The sequence below is a fragment of the Pipistrellus kuhlii genome, unplaced genomic scaffold (genome assembly GCF_014108245.1).
Source record: "Pipistrellus kuhlii isolate mPipKuh1 unplaced genomic scaffold, mPipKuh1.p scaffold_m20_p_3, whole genome shotgun sequence".
NCBI classification, from domain to species: domain Eukaryota; kingdom Metazoa; phylum Chordata; class Mammalia; order Chiroptera; family Vespertilionidae; genus Pipistrellus; species Pipistrellus kuhlii.
The window spans coordinates 15,693,319-15,712,392 of NW_023425529.1; the positions used below are offsets into that span (position 1 = coordinate 15,693,319).

Genomic DNA, 19,074 nt, shown 5'->3' on the forward strand with positions numbered 1-19,074 from the left:
ATATTCCCTCATCTAGTTAATTCACACATTCATCATTTCTACATATTTATCTTTATTTCTTATAAGATCTACTCTTTTAACAATTTCAATTATACAATACACTGTCATCATCTATAGTCACCATGTTGAACATTAGGTCCTCAGATCTTATTCATCGTAAAGCTGACGGTAGTAAAGTCCCAACTATTATTATATTGCTGTCTACTTCCCCCTTCATGTCAATATTTGCTTTCTGAATTTAGGTACATCCAGATTGGGTACATAAATATTTGCAAGTGCTATATTCTCTTGTTGGATTGACTCCTTTATCCATTGTACAATAAACTTCTTTGTTTCTTATTACAGTCTTTGGCTTAAAATTTATTTTGTCTTATATAACTACTAGGAGCCCAGTGCCTGAAATTGTGTGGTCCTGCCCTGCCTTGACACCAGGACTCTCCACACAGAGATCCAGTGCACCTTGCCCAGCCCCTGATCTCTCTGGTCTTCTCTGGCCGCTTCAAGCCCTGCCCTCAGGCCCTCGAGTCACCTAGGGCTTGGTCTCCCTGATTCTGTCCCATCTCCATAGCAATGCAGCGGCTCCGCCCCATCATGGCTCTGAAAAGAGGGTGGAAGCCTCCCACCCGCTGCGTTGTGCTCCGTCCCCTGGCAGGTGGGCAGCGGGGCGCTCTGAGTGCAGTCGGTGGGTGGTGAAGGACTGGTGAGGGGGCGCTAGAGGCTCTCACTCCCACCCTCCCTCCCCGCCTCCTCTGGGAGTCTCCCCGCTTCCACCTCATCTCCAGAGCAACACCCCACTGCGCATGCTCAGACAGCATCCCGTGAAGGGTCATGACATTACAAAGTAACAATTTGCATATTCCTCTATTATTATATAGGATAGTTACTCTTGTCTCCTTTTTCTTCTTCCTCCTCTCCTCCTCTTTCTCCTTTCCTCCTCCTCCTCCTCCTCCTCCTCCTCCTCCTCCTCCTCCTCCTCCTCCTCCTCCTTCTCCTCCTCCTCTTCCTCCTCCTCCTCCTCTTTCTCCTTTTTCTTCTTCCTCCTCCTCTGCTGCTGCTGCTTCTTCTTCTGTTGTTAATCCTCACCCGAAGATATTTTTCCATTGAATTTTAGAAAGAGTAGAAGGGAGAGAGACAGAAACTTCAATGTAAGAGAGACACATCCATTGGATGCCTCCCACATGCGCTCTGACCAGGGCCAGGGATCCAGCCTGCAACGAGGGTACAGGCCCTGACTGAAGTGGAATCTGTGACCCTTCAGTCCTCAGGCCAACGCCCTATCCACTGAGCCAAACTGGCTAGAGCAGATCCTAGCTTTCTTTTTATTCTATTTCCATGAAATAGCTATTTCCATACTTTCACTTTCAGTCTATATGTGTCTTTAAAGCTGAGGTGAGTCTCTTGTAAGCAGCATATAGTTGGGTCTTATTTTTTATTCCTTTCAGCCACTCTATGTCTTTTGATTGGAGGATTTAGACCATCTATATTTAAAGTAATTATTTATAAGTTGAGGTTACTTTTGTCATTTTATTGTTTTCTGGCTGTTTTGTGATTCCATTGTTCCTTTCTTTTCTTGCTCTTTTCCCTTGTTATATAATGATTTTCTGTCATAGTATGTTTAGAATCCTTTCTTTTGTGTATTTTTATAGGTTTTTCTTTTGTGATTATCATAAAACATTTGCTTTGAGATTTACATAAAACATTTTATTTTATTTATTTTTTAAATGTATTTTACTGATTTTTTACAGAGAGGAAGGGAGAGAGATAGAGAGCCAGAAACATCGATGAGAGAGATACATCGACCAGCTGCCTCTTGCACACCCACTACTGGGGATGTGCCCGCAGCCAAGGTACATACCCTTAACCGGAATCGAACCCAGGACCTTTCAGTCCACAGACAGATGCTCTACCACTGAGCCAAACCCATTGTGGCACATAAAACATTTTATATTTATAAAACTATAGTTTATGCTGATAACAACTTAACTTTGTATTCATACTTAAAACTCTACATCTTTACTCTCCCCACACTTATATATTTTTGATGTCATAATTTATATATTTTTACCTTGTGTACCCATTACCAAATTAGTGTATATTTTTAATACTGTTGTCTTTTAACCTTCACTCTATATTTATAGTGATTTACCCACCACCATTACATTAGAATATTCTGAATTTAACTACATATTTATCTATACCAATGAGATTTATACTTTCATGTGTTTCTGTTAGTAATTAACATCCTTTCAGTTCAGCTTGAAAATGTCCCTCTTGTCCTTCTTATAAAGACAATCTAGTGGTGATGAGCAACTTTACCTTTTACTTGTTGGAAAATTCTTTCTCTCCTTTAATTCTGAAGGACAACTTTTTTGAGTAGAGTATTCTTGGTTGATAATATTTTTTCTTTTAGCATTATGACTATATCATGCCACTCCCTTCTGGCCTGCTGAAAAATCTGCTCATAGTCTTATGGAGTTTACCTTGTACATAATAAGTTGAGTTTTCTTCTACTGCTTTTAAGACTTCTTCTCTTTAACTTTTGCAATTTAATTATAGTGTGTCTTAGTTTGAGTTTCTTTAGATTAATCTTACTTGGAACTTTCTGGGCTTCCTGCATATGGGTGTCTGTTTCTTTCCTCAAGTCAGGGAATCTCTCAGACATTATTTCTTTGAATAAGCTTTCTCTCCCTCTTCTCCTAGGACTTCTGTAACACAAATATTTCTACTCTTGATGGTGTCCCATAAGTTCTTTAGATTTTTTACTCTTATTTATTTATTTATTTATTTATTTTTGTTCCTCCAATTGGATGAATTCCTCTCTCATGTCCTTGAGTTCAATGATACTTTCTTCCACGTTGGTCTGTTTTTAAACCCTTCTGTTGAATTTTTCAGTTCAATAGTGTATTCTTCAGCTCTGTGATTTCTGTTTGGTACTTCCTTTTAATTTCTATCACTTTGTTGAAAATCCCACCCTGTTTCATGCATTGTTCTCCTGACCACAATGAGCATCTTAATGACCATTATTTTGAACACTTCATCAGAAAAATCACTTACCTGTATCTCATTAAGGTCTGTTTCTGAAGTTTTATCTCATTCTTTTGTTTGGAACATATTCTTTATATTTGTATTTTACATTTATATTTCTTCATTTTCCTTGACTTTCTGTGTTGGTTTCTGTGCATTAGAAAAAATAGCTACCTCTTCCAATCTTGAGGGAGTGGTCTCATGTAGAAAACAAATATTATCATTTAGCCCAGCCTGAGTGCTTGATTGTCTCTCAGAGCTTTCTCATTATCCAAGCTGTCTCCTTTATTCTTAGTAGCTCCCAGTAGTTGAAGATGTGCCAAGGCCTGTCAGTTTCCCTAAAAGGACCTAGATGTAGGCTAATTGAAAGCCAAACTCCCAGGCGGCAGCTCTTACAGTATGCAAAAAGCCTCTTGCAGGGAAAGATTGGGAGATGGATGTTTCTATCTGCTCTCTCTGCACTGAGCCCTGTTGGTCCTATGGATGCAAGCCCATTGGTTTTCGGAACTAGATGTTTTGGGGGCCCATCCCTCAGGTGGAAGTCTTAAAAGTTGGGGTACAACCATCTCACACCTGTCAGAATGGCCAACATCAACAAATCAACAAATGACAAGTGTTGGCGAGGTTGCAGAGAAAAAAGAACCCTCGTGCACTGCTGGTGGGAATGCAGACTGGTGCAACCACTGTGGAGAACAGTATGGAGTTTCCTCAAAAAACTGAAAATGGAACTCCCATTTAACCCAGTAATCCCACTCCTAGGAATATATCCCAAGAAACTAGAAACACCAATCAGAAAGGATATATGCACCCCTATGTTCATAGCAGCACAATCTACAATAGCTAGGATTTGGAAACAGCCTAGGTGCCTGTCAGCAGAGAATTGGATCCAAAAACTATGGTACATCTACACAATGGAATACTATGCTGCCATAAAAATGAAGGAATTCTCATCATTTGCAGCAACCTGGATGGCGTTGGAGAACATCATGCTGAGTGAAATAAGCCAGTCAATGAAAGAGAAACACCACATAACCTCACTCATTTATGGATAATAAAGAACATTATAAACTGATGAACCAAAAGATAGATATAGAGACAGTAAAGCAACAAGCAGACTGTCAAATCATAGCAGGTAGAGTAGGGAGATCTGGGAGAGATAATAGATCAACCAGAAGGACTTGTATACATGCATGTAAGTACAACCAATGGACACAATACTCTGGGGAGGGAGGGTATGTATGGGAGGGGGGGACAATGTTAAAATATGTACACAGATAATAATTTAATTTTAAAAAATGTAAAAAAATAATAAAATAATAAAAAGTTGGGGTACAAGATATTGGATCCAAACCCTTGGCTTCTTGAGGAGAAGGTAGGAATTATGCATTCCTTCCCAATTACATGTTCCGTGCTGGGACTGGATTTTTGGTGAAAGTGTGTCTCAGTCTTTTTACCCATTTTTATGTGGTTATTTTCTCATTCATCCAATGTGTAGAAGTCACTTGGCTCATTTCTGAATTTTATTCAGAGGGCATTATCCCATTTGTTGCTGTAGATTCAGTATGTCTGCAGAAGAGATGAGTTAAGGAGACTTCTTTGTCACCATCTTAAACCAGACAACACCTGATAGTATTTATGTTTTTATTTTGTTCCTATTTATTGAATTTATTAGAGTGACACTGGTCAACAAAATCATACAGGTTTCAGGTACATAATTCTACAACATGTCATCTGTACACTGTATTGTCTAAGTTCTAGCTGAGCTAATAATCAAATTAACATGAGATAGACTAACAGGAGAAAATGTCCAAAACTTATTATGGATATACATTTGGGGTGTCATAAGATATAAGACTCAAAGACACTTAGGGGTTGAGGGTTATATGCCATTTTGAATAGAGAACAAGGGGGACAAGGGCCTGGGATTTCAAAGGGAAAGCAGGCAGTTCACAGGCAGATGAAAAAGAACAAACATGTGGTAAATAAATTCTTGCTGGGCCCCCAGAAACAATGGGACACAGAGGGGAATCTAGCACACAGATTTTTGCTTGCATCCTCCTTGTCCAGGCAAACATAATTCAAATGTGCTAAGTGAATATGTAAAGATTCCCTTTCTGAAGTGGTTCTTCTATTTTAATTCCTTTTTCTAAGAGAGAAGGACAAATATTCTTTCTCTGGTTTTTGTTGTTGTTCTTGTTGTTTTGATTCTTAATAACCAGTTTAAAATCAATATCCCAAAAGGCATATTTTGGGATAGCAAAACTTTGGTTCCCTTCAATACCCAGTGGACTTGAAGAAAATGCTGATGCTTATGCCCTACCTCCCCTCCACCTCCACCCCAAGAATTCTGATTGAATAGACCTGGGGCTCAACCTGGGCATTGGCATCATTCCAGTGTGCAGCCGACGCTGAGCTACAACTGCTTGGAGGGGTGAGTTCGTGGCTTTTAAGAAGCTGTTCATGCATTTTTCTTGTGCAGCTGTATTTTTAAACCTCTGGTGTAGAACTCATTTCCTTTTAATTGGCTTTGAAGGGTGTCCTAAATTCTTCCAACAGAAGTAGCCGTACCACATGTAGAAGCTGCTTCTGAAGGAGTTATGTTCCTTCTCAGCCTCTCCTGGACTTTACCTTAGTTTAAGGGATTTCTCTCCTTACTATCCACCAGTAATCTCACTCACCCAAGAAGTGGGGTTCGTTTCCTGCAGGTTCTGGGCAAGGTGGTCACTCCTTTGAGTTCATCACCTGGACCTGAGACCCTTGAACTCTTGAGGTCCAGACCAGCCAAGTTGGCAGCCCAAGGACCTTCGTGAGACCTCATGTCTGTCTTCTTTCCACAGGTCTCCCCTAGACGGGGTTATTATGACCTGTGAGCTGGGTGGAATGATTGCTTCCTCCCTTCATTTTTAGTTTGTATTATACCCTGGAGTAAAGCTATACCTGTCATCTTCCACCTTGATAGCCTTTCCTGTTGGTCTTTGAATACTAGGTGTTATCCTGGGTTCTAGGTGCACACACTAGGTATTAGACTAGGAGCCTAGGGACCTGGGTTCTGGACTAAATGTGTCCCCTGAGTCATTTCACATAACCTCTCTCACTTTCAATTTCCTCATCTATTAAATGGGCTGATGTATCCTGCCACCTCACAAGATTGCTGTGTGGTTCAAGCAGGTGTCACAATTTACAGCCACCAACCAATGCACAAACATGTGCATTGGTTGGTGGCTGTAAATTGTGACACCAATGTCCTATATTCATCAAGTTGAAATCTCTTTCCTAGTTGGAAGAGTGAGGGGTAATTTGCCCTTTCTTAGAAAACACCCAAGCTGGTATTCAAGTCCCTGACAATGATATATATCATAGAATCTTGTCTCCCTTCCTCATTGAATTAGAATGCACTCATTGAGAGCTTACTGTATGTACCCAGCATAGTGTTAAGTATTAGGGCATCCTCAGCTGCTTTTTGGGAAGTAAGGCAATCCCCATAAAAAAAGAAGTGAGTTGTGCTAGGTGAACACAGAGTGCTATAAGCAGCGAATTGCTTTAGGATTTCTGAGGGACAGTTTTGCATAAATGGTCAGAGAATAAATACTTTACGAAGAGGAGGAGCCTGAACCAGACACACCCAGAAGGACGGGTTGGAATTGGGTGGAGGGAGAGAAGGATCTGGGCAAAGGAAGGTGCCCTGAGAGATGATATAGAGCTGAGCTGAGGGAGAGAAAACTGGATTGGCAGGCCACCCTTCACCGCAGTTTCTATAGTAACCCAGCTCAGCCAGACTGGCTGGGCATGGAGGCCTCTTAGGCACCAGCATTTAAAAAAACAGTGTCATAAATCAGTCACTAAAAAAAGTTGTTGTTGTTGTTGTTGTTGTTGTTGTTGTTGTTGTTGTTAATCCTCACCCAAGGACATTTTTCCATTGATTTTCAGAGAGAGTGGAAGGGAGGGGAAGAGTCAGAGAGAGAGAAACATCTGATGTAAGAGAGATGCATCAATTCGTTGCCTCCTGCATGCTCCCTGACCAGAACCTGCAACAGAGGTATGTGCCCTTCACCAGAATTGAACCTGGAACCCTTTAGTCCGCAGACCGATGCTCTATCTACTGAACCAAACCAGCTAGGCCTCCTTTGCCTTTCTAAGCAAAAAGTCCATCCTTATTCCAGTAGTCTCCTCTAAAGGGAGGTCTGGTGCCCTACCCGCTTGGAATCTCCCACTCACTAGTAACCATTTTTGAATCATTGACAAGGAAGGATGAATAAAAACTCTCTCTTCCCATCCCACTGGCATGGGGTCTAGGCCAGGCAGCCCCACTTTGATATGTCCCTTTGTTGTCAACAAAATAAAAGGTGCTTATTGACAACATTTCTAAATGTGTTAGGTTGCCAGGTCACTCCTCATCATGTCTCCCCTAAAATCCTCTCTCCATCACTCTGGGTTCTCTGGCATCCCCTATGCCACCTCATGCTGTTACTTCCTCCTCATTCCCTCCCTCCCCAACAGAGCATGGTCCGCCCTGCTCAAGTGCCCTCTAGCCTTCACCTAGAGCCGCCATCCATTGTTCTCCTAATAAACAGTTCTTGGGAATGGGAAGCAACGAGAGAAATCACTCTGTTTGGGGCCAAGGAGGAAGGAAAGAGGGATGGAATGGAAAGGGTGGGTGATGGAAAAAGTGACTTCCCACCATTCCCTGGACTTGGGCCTGGAAAGCAGCTCACAGCAGTTGCCTTGGTGACGGCAACCACTGGTTCCCCTTTCAGAACTGAAGAAATGTTGGCTGTGCCTTACCTCCCTACTCCAATACCTCAGTCCCTTCTCCATCTGCTTTGCGACCTAGCTGGCTGATCTCTGAGGCTTGTTTCTTCTGGGTTCCATTGCCCTCTGGCTTCCACTCAGCCATTGAGAGGCCCCACAGGTCCTGGAGCATGAGAGGAGAGTGGAGCTGGCACTCTCCTCCTTGGCTCACTTGCCCGCTGCGCTCTGATGGGCAGTGACTTCCTTCTTCTCCTGAGGGCACAGCTTTAGGCCTGGCTGGCTCCTGCACCCTTCCCCTTGCTTCCTCATGCATCAGCCCCAGGGTGCTTCACTATCACTGGTTGGCTTCCCTCGACCCTGCCTGTCCCTGTAGGGTTAGCTCTTCCAATAAACTTCCCTCAGTCACCCCTGATGACTAAGTTCCCTCTGGTTGGGGCTGAGACTTGACTGATACAGAAACTGTCTTAACCAGGAGGAAGGAAGGTGGTTGTCTCAGGACTCCTTTCTCGGTGGTCAGGGCTCTGGCAGGCTGGCTGTGTGGGTGGGGTATCCTTTCAGTGTAATTTGAGATGCACCCAGAAGACTGTCCTGCCCAGAAATAGCAAGGCTGAACTCCTGGAGCTAGAGGGCCATTTCTTTGGATTAAAATGTGTCTCTGTAAAGATCCCACATTCCCTAAGAAGGTGATTACTTCATCTAGTCATTCCTCTCTCAACATGTCTGTTTCATCAGGTAAGAGGTTTGACTGAAAGCTCTATAAGTGCAAGGACTGTGTCTGCTTCTTTGTGCAGACATGGGTAGCATGGGGCCTGTTGAAGAGTAGTCTTAAATACCTGTTAAATAAATGTATTTACCATTCAACAAATGTGTTTTGAGTGCTTACTATGTTCCAGGCATTGTTCTAGGTGCTTGGAATATATTAGTGAACAAAACAAAAACCCCCCTCAAGGAGAGAAACAGACAATACATACCCCTCAAGCAAAACATATATACACAAACACACACATATATATGTATATACATATAATGTTGTAAAGTTATGAGTGCCTTAGAAAAATAAAAAGAGCAGGTTTGAAAAATCAGGGGTGCTAAGGGAGGTGTTATGGAAATTTTATGGAGGTTGGTCAGAGAAGGCCTTATTAGGAAAGTGACATTTGAGCAGACCTGAAGGAGTGGTGAGACAGTTCTACAGCTATGGAGAGGACACACACAAGGAAATAGTCAGAGCAAAGACCCCATGGCTGCACTCTGCCTGGCACCAATGAGGAACAATAAAAAGCGAAGTGTGGCTGACTGGTGTGGCTCAATGATTGAGTATGGACGTATGAACCAGGAGGTCATAGTTCAATCAGAGCATCTGCCTGGGTTGTGGGCTCGATCCCCAGTAGGCAGGAGGCAGCTGATCAGTGATTCTCATCATGATGTTTCTATCTCTCTCCCTCTCCCTTCCTCTCAAAATCAATAAAAACATATTAAAAAAAAAAAAAAAAAAAAGAAGAAGAAAAAAAGGAAAGTGTGTTTAGAGTGGCATGAGAAGGTAGTTTGCCATGACATCTCTTGTTTCCTTTTGGGGGCCTGACCTGTGTGTCTTTCAGGGCCTCTCGCCCTGGCCCTTAGGCCTCCAAGGCATGCCACCCCCACTGGAGAATACCACTGAACCACATAACCCCATCCAGACTTCTGTCCCATGCTCTGAGCAGCAAAATCTCTTCCCGTTTCCTTAGTGTATCTGAACTCAAAGACAGTTTAATAAGAAAGCAAAGTCTCCTAACAAATAAGATAAATGTGGCTCCTAGGAGTTTTAGCAGTGGACATTTGAAAATCCACCTATATTGGTGAAATTTAATGTGGTGTAACACACTGTATTAAAAACAAGCAATGAGTTCATTCTGATTCAATGAGGGAGGCAGACAGAATCCTATTATATATCATTTGTCAAGGACTTCAATACCAGCTTGGGTGTTCCCTCAGAAAGGGCAAATTACCCCTCACTCTTCCAACTAGGAAAGAGATTTCAACTTGATGAATATAGGACATTGGTGTCACAATTTACAGCCACCAACCAATGCACATGTTTGCAGACTATCCTGCTTGAACCACACAGCAATCTTGTGAGGTGGCAGGATACATCAGCCCATTTAATAGATGAGGAAATTGAAAGTGAGAGAGGTTACGTGAGATGACCCAGGGAACACAGTTAGTCCAGAACCCAGGTCCCTAGGCTCCTAGTCTAATACCTAGTGTGTGCACCTATAACCCAGGATAATGCCTCATATTCTAAGACAAACAGGAAAGGCTATCAAGGTGGGAGATGATGTTACTGACAAGACCTCAGTTTTGGCCTTCTTGAAGGAAAGATTTCACTTACGAGTCGAAGTGCAGCAAAGCAATCAACAATTTATTGGCCACAGCAAAAGCACACTCAGATGGGGTGTTTATTAAAGCTGAGCAGTGAAGCAAGGAAGGTCTCAGCATAGAAGTAAAAAGAGAGCCTAGCTTGGGCTATTTTGACTCTGACTGGAAAGTCAGAGAAAAAGGGGCCTTGGAGACAGGTTCGGGGAGTTAGACCGTGATGAGCTGCCATAGCCCATTGCTCCCCTGGTTGCAAGTTTCTGTGGGGTTCCTTCACCCCTGCAGGAGAAGAGGGGGAAGAAGAGGGGGAAGGGAAAGGTGTGGACTTGCTCACCATTAGGGAGAACGTGCTGGGTCCTTCATTCTGAAGGTATTTTATCTCTCTCTTGCAGATCAGAATCTTAAGGGTGTTCTCAAGGGAGGGTCTCAATAGACTATTTATCAGCTTTCCAGGTGTGCTCTTTTAGCGTTTCCGTCTCTACTGATTGGGGCCAGGACTGAGTCATTAGTCAATACAGCTAATCCTGTGGCAGCCATGGTGTCACTTGTGTAGTTTTGCTGCTTTTCTGGGCCTGGAGCTGAAATAAAACTGAGGCCTAGATGTTATCTTTAATGACGAAAAGTCAGAGGACCTAAGCCATATGACTACTGATATGAAGTCACGAGTTCAAACCACATGACCAGTGCTAGAGGAGCAAAGTTACCCTGGGGGCCAGGTCTTTGTTTTCCCAGTTTCCTAAGCAATCGGGGCTTTCCGCCCTAGTGACCTGTATCTGGCCCATTGTCCTTGCTTTGCTCATGTCTGCCTAACGGGCTTTTACAATGACAAACACAGCTTCACACCAGGGTGGAATGCAAGACTGAAAGGTGAGGGGAGGAAGCAATTACTCCACCCAGCTCACAGGTCATAATAACCTCGTCTAGGGGAGACCTGTGGAAAGAAGACAGACATGAGGTCTCACGAAGGTCCTTGGGCTGCCAACTTGGCTGGTCTGGACCTCAAGAGTTCAAGGGTCTCAGGTCCAGGTGATGAACTCAAAGGAGTGACCACCTTGCCCAGAACCTGCAAGAAATGAACCCCACTGGCTGGGTGAGAATACTGATGAGTGGTAAGAAGACAAATCCCTCAAACTGCGGTAGAGGCCAGGAGAGGCTGAGAAGGGACATGACTCCTTCAGAAGCAGCTCCCACATGTGACACGGGTGCTGCTGTTGGAAGAATCCAGGACACCCTTCAAAACCAATTAGAAGAAAGTAAATTCTACACCAGAAGTTTAAAAACTTCTGGTTGAGCGGTGACCTGTGAACCAGGAAGTCATGGTTCAATTCCTGGTCAGGGCAAATGCCTGGGTTTGAGGCTCAATCCCCAGAGCAGGGCCTGCAGGAGGCAGCTGATCAATGATTCTCTCTCATCACTGATGTTTCTATCTCTCCCTCTCTGAAATCAATAAAAAATATTTATAAAAAAACTCACTCAGCTGCACAATGAATGAGCTGCTCCTTAAAAGCCACCAACTCACCCCTCGGAACAGTGGTGGCTCAACCTCAGTTGTACACTGGAATCATCCAGATGCCCAGGCTGAGCCCCAGGCCTATTCAATCAGAATTCTCGGGGGGGGGGGGGGGGGGGGTAGGACATAAGCATCAACATTTTCTTCAAGTCCACTGTGTATTGAAGGGGACCAAAGTTTTGCCACCCGAAAATGTGCCTTTTGGGATATTGATATTAAGCTGGTCGTTAAGAAACAAAAGACTCAGGAAAAACCTTTGCCCCTCCCCCTTAAAAAAGATAATTCAGCCCTGGCCAGTGTGGCTCAGTTTGTTGAGTGTCATCCCATCCACCAAAAAAAGGTTGCCAGTTTGATTCCTGGGCAGGGCACATGCCCAGGCTAGGGGCTTGATTCCGGTGGTAGGGAGGGTGCAGTAGGCAGCCAATAGGAGTTTCCCTCTCACATCGACGTTTCTCTTCCTCTCCCTTCCTCTCTCTCTAAAGTCAATAAAAATATTTTTTAAAGGAACTCAGATAGAAGAACCTGCTTCAGAAAGGGAATCAGCATACTCCCTTAGCACATCTGAATGATGGGTGGCTGGACAAGGAGGATGCAAGCAAACATCTGTGTGCTAGATTCCTCTCTGTGTCCCATTATTTCTGGGTGGCCCACAAGAATTTGTTTGCCACATGTTTGCTCTTTCTCACCAGCCTGTGAATTGCCTGCTTTCCCTTTGAAATCCCAGACCCCTGCCAAAATAGCATATAAACCTCAGTTGCCCAAAGTGTGCTTGAATCTCATATCTTATGACACCCCAGATGAATAGACATTATAAGTTTTGGATATTTTCTCCTGTTGATCTACTGCATGTTAATTATTAGCCCAACTTAGGAGATGAAAGGAACATTATTTTTTGTACCTCCCATAATTTTTTTTAAAATATATTTTATTGATTTTTTTTTCCCCCAAAGAGGAAGAGCGAGGGATAAAGGGTTAGAAACATCGATGAGAGAGAAACATTGATCAGCTGCCTCTTGCACACCCCCTACTGGGGATGTGCCCATAACCAGGGTACATGCCCTTGACCAGAATTGAACCCAGGACTTTTCAGTCCACAGGCCGACCTCTATCCACTGAGCCAAACCGGTTTCGGCATGTACCTCCCATAATTTCAATGTTCAGTCAAGGTTGAGAATCATTACTCTCCAATGGGCTGGGAATCTTTGTGTTTAACGTGCTCCCTGAGTGATTCTAATGAACCCAAGTCCACTTCACTCTGTTGAAAGGTATTTGGGAAACTTTGCTAACGGTAACTTTCTCTAAAGCAGCAAGGGTAGTTTCCCAAACCAGCAAAACGGAATAGGGGAGCGCTAGGTCCTGGTGTCATAGAGCAGCGTTTTTCAACCGCTGTTCCGCGGCACACTAGATGTTGCCTGGTGTGCCGTAGGTGCAGACAAGACAAGAATTTTATAATTTTTCACTATTTTGTTTACTTAATATTTCATAATAAAGTAATTATAAAATACTTTCTTTGTGTTTATTTGATTCCTATTCAAGAGAATTACTTTATATATAGTCAATATAGGCACAGAGTTAAATTTTTTAACATTTTCTAATGGTGGTGTGCCTCGTGATTTTTTTCATGAAACAAGTGTGCCTTTGCCCAAAAAAGGTTGAAAAACACTGTCATAGAGATAACTAACAGTCGTAACAAGAGTCACTCTCAGTGATTCTCTTCTGGCACTGTGGCCCCAGAGGAAAAACTACAGAGCTTGGGCCACTGCAGGAGCAGAGCCAGCCAGGCCTCCTCCCCCCAAGCTAGGAATAACCCTGCTCTTCAGACTGCCTGAAGATGCAAACCACTTACAGCATATTACTGGTGCTAAAAGAAACAACAGACCCAAAATGGAGTCACTTTTGCTAAGCCCCAGCACAACTTACCACCTGACCTAACTGCGGCTCTGGCCTCTCCCAGGAGTGGAATTTTAAACCAGTCAGTCTGGAATTTCCTGGTCAGTGTTAGTCAGGTAGCCTGACTGATAAGACCCCCCCTCCCCCCGCCTTCTCCTGAGGGATGATGACTTGGCCTGCAATAATCCACTCTTAACTTTCGTGTCCCACCTTCTTCCTGCCCATGAAAACCATCCATTTGATACAACTCCTCAGAGCGCCTTTCAATTGCTTCTAAATTCATGAGTCACTCAATAGAGCCAAATGGATCTTCACGTTCACTTGGTTTCATGTTGTTCTTCGATGCTAGACTTCACCAATACTCGAAATCAGCCTCAGGCAGCAGTCTGTAAAGCCGGGGAGGGGGTGGGGGAAATCTGACTTTGCTTCCTGTACTTCCTAGTGATGTGATCCTGTGCGTGTTACCTAACTTCTCTGAGCAGCTGTTTCTTCAGCTGCCATATGGGGATGATAATGGTATTTGTCTTAGTGTAGTTGTGGGGATCGAATGAGGTAATTAATACATGAAGAGCTCTTGGAACAATACTTGGCACGCCCCAAGTGCCCTATAAAGATTAGTTAATATCACACAAACACACACACACACACACACACGCACCTGACTCCGTGCCAGGCACTATTTTAGGCATTTTCCACGCACCTTGTGAGTGGGAGGCCGGCTCCCAGGAGCTCTGGGCTCCTCCCTGCAGCCTTCGGACAGGTCACTTCCCTTCCTGGGCGGGACCCACCAAGCAAGAGCTCTGCAAGGTCTCTCGGAACTTGAACATCGCACGGTTTGAGCCAAGTACTATCGGGGCACCTTCTTCAACCTGGCATTTAGGAAGCAGGGGTTCCTGTCCCTTGAGATTTACTTTGGGAAGAGGAGAACACACCCCGCCACACCCAAAACACAGAGCAGGCTCTCGCCCAGTGGCTTTGGCAGGGGGCATGCTTCCACAGCCCAGCCCTGGCACCGAGGAAAGTCCGCAGATCCCAGCCCAGGCCCAGCGGGGATCCTGAGCCAGTTCTGGAGAGATGCAATTCCCCAAGGGAGGGTGGGGGACCCCCGCCCGGGCCTGCAGGGAGCGCCACCCTGGCCCTGCCCTGAGCCGCCCTGCAGAACCGCGCCTGGGTTCCAGGCGGCGCGCACACACACACACACACACACACACACACACACACACACCCTCTATCTCGCCCAGAGGGACCTTTGTCTCCTCCAGGAAAGGGAACCCCGGAAGAGCAGCCGCCCTGGAATCCCGGGGAGAGGCCTGGCTCTGGCCCCAGAAAAGAAGATGCGAGCCGCCCGGCCACGCGCGCACGCCGCGGGAGCCTCCGGCTGTTCCGGGAGGCCGAGCCCGGGTTCCGGAAAGCCCGCGGCCCCGGGACAGGAGGCGAATGTGGGGCCCCGAGGGGTCGGGCCGCGGACGCTCTCCAGGGTCAGCGATGTTGGCGCAGGAAACGGACCAGGGCTGACTCACCCGCCCACCACCTCCGTGAGTCACCAAGCAGCTCGGCCCCACAAAGTGACCACTGTCCCGCCCGCCCCGCCCCGCCCCGCCCGGGAAGCGCAGCCAGCGCCCCGGGGCGGCTCCGCTGCCCCTGCGGAGTCCGCACCCTCTGGGCTTCCAGCGCCTCTGCGAGAGCCTCGCTTTGCTCTCCACCGCCTCTGAGCCGGGCAAGACGCTGACAGTGAGGGGACCCAGGAGAAGACTATAAGGAGTTCCCTGTAGTACTTTTCCCTTTTCTTGTAGATATGAGCATTTTTTAAAAAAGAAGAGAGAAGGATAGAGTTAGAAACATAGATGAGAGAGAATCATCAATCAGCTGCCTCTTGCACACACCCCACTGGGGATGTGCTCGCAACCAATATACATGCCCTTGACCAGAATCAAACCTGGGACCTTCCAGTCCCCAGGCCAACGCTCTATCCACTGAACCAAACTGGTTTCAGCATAGATGTGAGCATTTTTTAAAAGATGACTTTCCTGGCCTTCTCCTGGGAACCCCAACCCAAGGCCAGTTTGGAGCCGCACTTGGCACGGCCTATCCCCCTTTCTTCAAGAGGAAAGACTAGAAATACCCCCTTAGATCCACTGGAGCCTATCAGCGGCCTAACCTGCTACCTCTGTCCCCCGCTGGGATGTGGGTTCTCCCTCCCATTCACAACGTTAAGCAAGTATTTCCATACACTAGACCAATGGTTGGCAAACTTTGGCTCGCGAGCCACTTGGGGCTCTTTGGCCCCTTGAGTGTGGCTCTTTCACCACAAAATATTGAAACTTCGTGGCCCATGCTCAGAAGTTGGTTTTCGGCCTGGGTGAGTCTATTTTGAAGAAGTGGTGTTAGAAGAAGTTTAAGTTTAAAAAATTTGGCTCTCAAAAGAAATTTCAATTGTTGTGCTGCTGATATTTGGCTCTGTTGACTAATGAGTTTGCAGACCTCTGCACTAGACCCTCAACAAAAGCGTGCTAAATGAGCCCTGGTGGCTGTGGCTCCGTTGTTGAGTGTCCTCCCATGCACCAAAGGCCGGCGATGGGATTTCTGGCTCAGAGCACATGTCCAGGTTTCCCGCTCATCCCCAACAAGGGGGTGCAGGAGGCAGCGCTCTCATCCATGTCTCTATCTCCCTCCCTCTCTCTTCTAAAATTAATAAAACATTTTTGAGTGTACTAAATGAAAGAATGGATGAGGGACTTTGGAGCACAGTGGGGCAGGCAGAGGTTACACTTATGCCTAGAAATCTCACAAAACTTGTGCCTCCAGGGACGCAGTCTTCTTCCACCCCCCTCACCCACAAGGAACTAAGCCACTAAGAGTGAGCACCCACCTGCTCGCCATGCCAGGCCCAGGTGGATCCCATGCCTGGCACCTAGCACCCTGACTCCCAGCTCTCAGTCTGGCATAACTACCCATTTTCCCTGCCCGGTGGGCCTGGTCCTGACACAGCAAGAATTCACTGGAGACAACAGGGGACTGATGGTGGTGTCCAATGTTTACCCAGTGCCATGTGCCAGTCACGTGTGCCATGATAAGCCTCTTATACATTCTGTCTTATTACATAGTCACAGCCACCTTGGGTAAGTGCTATTCTGTATCTATATTTAGAAAAGGAAATAAAAGCTTAAGTATGACTTGAGGATATTTGTAGAGCACTTAATTATTTAGGTAACACATTTCATTCCACAATAATTTGGGGCATGCTGGATCCCCCCCCCCACACAACCACACACACACACACTTTACAGATCAACTAAATGGAAAAGTAAATGATTTGTTCAAGGTCACACAACTCAGGCCTCACACTCTTTCCGTTTCCCTCCACTGTCACCCCCATGTCTCCCTGCCTCAAGCAACAAAAGTGACTCAGTCTCTTAACTCAATTCTCATCCAGATTCCAGTAGCCATGAGTAATTTAATCTGCTGGTAGCTATTGTATTTAGAACAAACCTAAACAAATTCCCCTGCTAGGCAACCAGCTCCATGGGACAGAGATTTTTATTTTTATTTTTATTAGAGAGAAAGGCAGGGAGCAAGAGAGAGGGGAAAAAACATCAATTACTTATTTATGCATTCATTGGTTGATTCTTGTATGTGTCCTGACTGGGGATCAAACCCACAACCTTGATGTATCTGGATGATGCTCTGATCAACTGAGCTACAAGGCCAGAGCAGGGCAGGGCAGGGGTTTCTTTTTCTCTGTTTTGTTCATTGATGTCTCTCCAGCGCCTAGAAGACTGAGTCTCTGCATATCTTGGAGCTCAATACATAGGTGTTGAGAGAATGAAACTTACCACCAAAAAAGACCGGGCCACCCCTATCAGACCTCAAAAAAATTGGAAGATAGGGAACTGAAGGGTTGGAGGAGGGGCCAATTCTGCTCCAAAACCTCTCCAGGAAGGAAAGACCTCTCCTAAGGCTGCTGTAACATGATGTTTCTCTCTCACTGTCTCACTTCATGCCTTCTACTCTTCACAAACATCAGTGGGAAAATACCATCAGAAGAGAATAAAATTTTAAAAAGACAATTGAAAGCAGAGTCTTGAAGAGATATTTGGATACCCATGTTCAGAGCATCATTAGTCACAATAGCCAAAAGGTAGAAGCAACCCAAGTACCTATCAACAGATGACTGGATAAACACAATGTGATATATACACTAGTACGCAACGGAATATTATTCTGCCTTAAAAAGGAAGGAAATTCTGACACATGCTAGAACACAGAGGAACGTTGGAGATATTATGCTAAATGAAATGAGTCAGTCACACACACACACACACACACACACACACACACACACAGCTTGTATAATTCCACTTGCGTAAGTATCTAGAGTAGTCAAATTCATAGAGACAGAACGTAGAATGGTGGTTGCCAGGGCCTGGATGGGAGAGAGTGGAAAATTGGTGTTTAGTGAGTAGAGCATTTTAGTTTTGCAAAATGGAAGGATTCTGGAAATGGATTGCACAACAATGTGAATGTACTGAACGCTATGGAAATATAAACTTTAAAAAAATGAAGGTAGTAAACTTGATGTTTTGTGATTTTTGCAATTAAAAATAAAATGGAAAAACATAAATTAACTCAAGCTTCTCCTCTGCTTTAAGCCTTATGATGGCTTCCCATTCCTCTGAAAATAAAATCTGAATTCCTTACCTGGTCTAGAAACCCTGCTGACTTCTGTTTCCCTGTCACTCTCACCCTTGCTCATGGTGCCCTGCTCAGCCACTCTGGCTGCCTCTGAGACGTGTACCCAGGTGCTATCTTCACAGCTTCCCACTGCAGCTTCCTTCATTCTTTACCCTGACCTAGCACCCTATTCCCTCAGATAGGCTTCTCTTGCCAACCCCTCTGTAGATTTCCCCATCTTTCTATGTTGTTATTCTCTGTTTATTTCCTGCAGGGCACTTTTCGCAATTTGCAATTGCATACTTATTTGTTTACTGTCTGTGTCCCATTAACATGACCACCACAGCCACCACCTCCAGATGCTAAGCTCCAAGAAGGCAGGAAACAAAGTTGTTCTCCTCTTGTGGCTGGACCCACTCAGCCTCTCATTCATCTTTGCTAAGAAGTGAATGAGTCTCTCACTTTTTCTCCGGGTAGTAACAGAGCAGTGAGAGTCAGCCTTTCCTGGAACTAAATCCCAGACTCTTAGCAGCCATGTGACCTGGGACAAAGCACTTGAACTTCAGGCTCCAAGGGAATGGAATATCTTGCAAGGTAGTTTGGGGAATTATTATGTGAAATAACATACAAAGTGCTTGCCACTGATAGATAGCTGTCAGCAACTTAGTACCTAACAGCACGTTGTTCTACACCTTCAAGGTGTAGATATGTTACATTCTGCACTTCAGGGGATACTATTTATTGCTTTGGGGGACAGAGGGGTCACAAATCACTTAAAAACTTTGATTTAAAACATAAAACTTTTTTCTAGATAGAAAATGCAGCTAGTGTTCACTGACCATCAGAAGCCTGTCCTTAGTACCTGATAGATTAAACAA

General features: G+C 44.9%; 1 long non-coding RNA gene across 1 annotated transcript in view; it reads left to right on the plus strand.

Annotated features, from left to right (window-relative positions):
• Window positions 1-18,795, plus strand: part of LOC123653133 — a 27,877-nt gene extending 9,082 nt beyond the window's left edge. The window contains exons 2-3 of the long non-coding RNA XR_006742772.1: window positions 11,146-11,151; window positions 18,233-18,795. This is a non-coding gene — a long non-coding RNA (uncharacterized LOC123653133). The remainder of the gene's footprint in view (window positions 1-11,145; window positions 11,152-18,232) is intronic.
• The last annotated feature ends 279 nt before the right edge of the window (window positions 18,796-19,074 follow it).